At 34.3% G+C, this 3,661-nt stretch overlaps 1 pseudogene; it reads left to right on the top strand.

Annotated features, from left to right (window-relative positions):
* The first annotated feature begins 660 nt into the window (after positions 1-660).
* LOC149531450 (sucrose transport protein pseudogene) lies at positions 661-3,315 on the top strand (annotated as a pseudogene).
* The last annotated feature ends 346 nt before the right edge of the window (positions 3,316-3,661 follow it).

Below are 3,661 nucleotides of genomic sequence, written 5' to 3'. Positions count from 1 at the left end.
ATTGTCAAAATCAAATGTGTTTAAGCTAGATTTGAGATTGTGTTGGATAATCTTGCCACACATCTCAAATTTAATTTTTGTGTTTTTTTGAAAATTATTCAGGATTGGGCAATTAAAACCCAATAATCTAAAAGAATGCTACACTAGCACATTACCAACCATCCAATATTATTATTAATTAAGTGTGAACTTAGTGCCATCACAAATAAAGATACTAATAAATATACTCATTGTATTCAGGTGATGTTTCCATCTCTATCGTCACCTATCATTATTTGCAGCAACTTACACATATTCATAAGGATCATATCACAAATCACACACATCATGATTATAATGAGCACCTATCTCATATACAAAAACTTGCTCATACACATCACAGGTACACAAGTTAATTTGCTTTCCATACATCACATACATAGTAAGTAGCTCCAATATACATCCCAAAGACTATAGTGACTTGCTCATATGTGAATCACAAGACATCATATATATATAATCTAGAATCATTAGGTTCATGCAATAGTTAATGTTATCAGCATATCCGTCATTTGAAACCTCTTTTATCACCATAGTAATTGACTATGAGTTTCATTGAAAAATTGGTATTATTTGTCATACGGATACCAATTTTTTGGAGTTGGTGGGATTGTTTTAATCATGAATAGAAATTTTCGTGTGGGAAGAAAAGTGAAGAATGGAGTTCCTCTGAGAACTCTAGCAAGGTTGCATCAGTGGTAGCAAGGATGCAATTTGGATGGGCTTTGTAACTCTCCTTATTGATGCCATATGTGCAGGTTTTAGGTATTCCTCATACATGGGCTAGTTATATATGGCTATGTGGCCCTATTTATGGCATGTTTGTGTAACCAATAGTGGGGTATTATAGTGATAGATGTGAGTGCTCCCAGGGAAGAAGGAAGCCATTTATAGTTATGGGAGCATGCATTGTGGTAATGGCAGTTATGCTCATTAGATTTTTAGAAAATTTGGAATGTATGTTTGGTTATTCAATCTCATACAGGCGAAGAACTATTACTATTTTTGTTTTGGGGTTTTGGCTCCTTTATCTTGCCAACAATATGCTTCAAGGGCCTTGTAGGGCAATCCTCATAGATTTATCAGGTATGTCATGCTTATATTGTTTTACTATTTGTTGCAATGGTATTTAGAAAGTTTATGTTTAAGATGATGGTTAAGGCCTTACTTACAACCTTTTTGAGCTACATTTCTTTTTCCCCTCTCTTTTTTTCAATGTCATCTTGTAGTATTGTTCAAGGTAATGGTCAACTTGCAGACATTTTTCCTATGTTGGTGTTAGCTCCAATCCCGCTTGAACATGACCATTTATAGAAAATTTCCAAAAAAAAGTACCATGTATAAAACAACTCAAATATTTAGAGAAAGAAACATTTTTTATTAATGCAAAACTTTGACATTTCCCACCTCTCGAGGTTTTCAATCTTCAATGCCCAATGTTCAAGACTTTTCCATGAAGGGTTGTCTGGGAAAACCTCCTTAGCTTAGCCATGTAGAAAATAGACCTTGAAGGAAGTATATGTTTAATGAATGTCTCTGTTAAGATCAGCCATTACGGGATGGTGAGGTGATTAATTTTTAATCTATAGAGACTAATGTTTAGATTCATGAAACTACTACTATATTAATCTGCAATCAACTATATTTATTCCTTCTGGAGAAAGTTTTACCTATGGGATATTTTTTATTTACCATTTACAAAGGGATGTACCAATTTTTTTTGCTTTCAAAAACTTTGTCAAGCAAAATATTTTGTTACCATAGCTCATCATAGGTCTTTGAAATTGTTTCCATACCACATTTAAAGAGGCTTTGGTTGAAGCCAATAATTTCCTATGGTTTATCATTAGATTTCATTAATGGTTATAGAGTTTTAAAATTTAACTCTTGATGGTTGTAATTTGAATAATTATGCTCATTAAAGGCTATATCCCATTATCTTATGTCAAGCATTTCCTGTTAGGAGTGCATATTTCATCAAAGGCAGTGCTAGATAGGTTTGGATTTTTTATATTCTAGTGTGTACCCATTAAAGACTCCTCTATTGCAAATGCAGTTTCTTTTCTCAACGGAGAAACTTGCCAAAAAGAACATCCATATTTGGTTTATATTTCATTGATTGTATCCCAAAAAGGTTTGATTTCTTCGCATTCCTTGGAGAGGGACATTGTCCATAGGGAATTTCACTCCAAGGAAAAAGTTATTCATTTTCATGGGCTAAGTAGTGCAAATTTTGAGGGAAGAATTCTGAATCTCCCTGTCATTCAAGGACTAAATATAGTGTTTCCATGAGAAAATTTTGCTCTTCAGAAATAGTCACAAGAAATTAAAACTAGGCAACCATAAATGAACTCTAGATTGTATTCTCTTGCTAAATGAAGGACTTTAATTTGATGATTGAAATATTTTACTGAATTCTAGTGCCTCTTGAAGCTACATCCATATGTATTTCTAAACGCTTTTCCTCTGGTAGGAAAAAACCAAAGATGAAATAGGAGTGCCAATGCCTTTTTCTCACTATTTATGGTAGTAGGGAATGTGTTAGGATTTGCGAGTGGTTCTTACAGTAAATAGTATAAAATTCTTTCATTCACAAGAACAGAGGCTTGTGGTGTCAACTGTGCTAATCTAAAGTCTGCATTTTTTATAGCAATAATCCTCTTAGTGGTTGCTACCATTCTTAGTGTAACAGCCACCCCTGAAAAAAGATGGTCAAAGGCTCAAGCAGAAGCAAAAGTGAGGGTAAAGGCAGTGGGAGGTAAAATTCATAATCCAGTTGATGAAAATGATGAAGATGATGAGGAGTAGGAGGCTGATGAAGCAACCCAGGAGACATTCATATGGGAGCTATTTCGTGTTTTCAGAGATCTCCCTTCTCCAATGTTGTATTTACTTATTGTAACTACACTGACATGGCTTGAGTGGTTCCCCTTCTTACTCTTTGACACAGATTGGATGGGTCAAGAAGTTTATAAGGGAAATCCTTTTGGTCCTTAACCTCTTCCAATTTTATATGATGAAGGTGTCAAATTAGGATCATTTGGCCTAATGCTGAATTCAATAATGCTAAAAGAAACTTCTTTGATGATAGAAACTATGGCTCGTAGAACAGGCCCTAAAATATTGTGGGCAATCGCAAACTTCATTCTGTGCCTTTTGCTTGCATGTACTATTATCATCACCAAACTTGCTGAAAATCATGAATTTGTAACTCCTCATAGCTCTATTAAAATTGCAGCTTTGGTTGTTTTTGCAGGCCTTCACTACTACATTTAACATCATTTTTCGACCAAAAATTTTGACCATCAACTAAATAAATTTAGGTTGGTTGAAATGTAAATGAAAAAATTTCATTTTTTTACATATAAGACCCGTGTTGGTAAAAATTTTGACCAACACAGGGCTTATACATCCGCAAAGTTAAAAAAACATTTTCCCTTTTATGTCTTTTGTGCCCGATTTCATTTGACATTTTTTGAGCATTTTCGCATGGTTATCTCTTCATTTTCGCATGGTTTTCTCTGAGCCCAGTTTCATTTTAGGTTTTCTCCACCCACTTGATTAATGATGCCTACTAGCCCTAGGAATAATATGAAAGGGGGGCCTATATTTGCATCAATAT

Source organism: Cupressus sempervirens, chromosome 11, assembly GCF_028749045.1.
Source record: "Cupressus sempervirens isolate cs-2001-9-10 chromosome 11, ASM2874904v1, whole genome shotgun sequence".
In the NCBI taxonomy this organism is placed as follows: domain Eukaryota; kingdom Viridiplantae; phylum Streptophyta; class Pinopsida; order Cupressales; family Cupressaceae; genus Cupressus; species Cupressus sempervirens.
The sequence above is the reverse complement of the archived record's forward strand: the minus strand, read 5'-3'. Positions and strand labels throughout refer to the sequence as shown.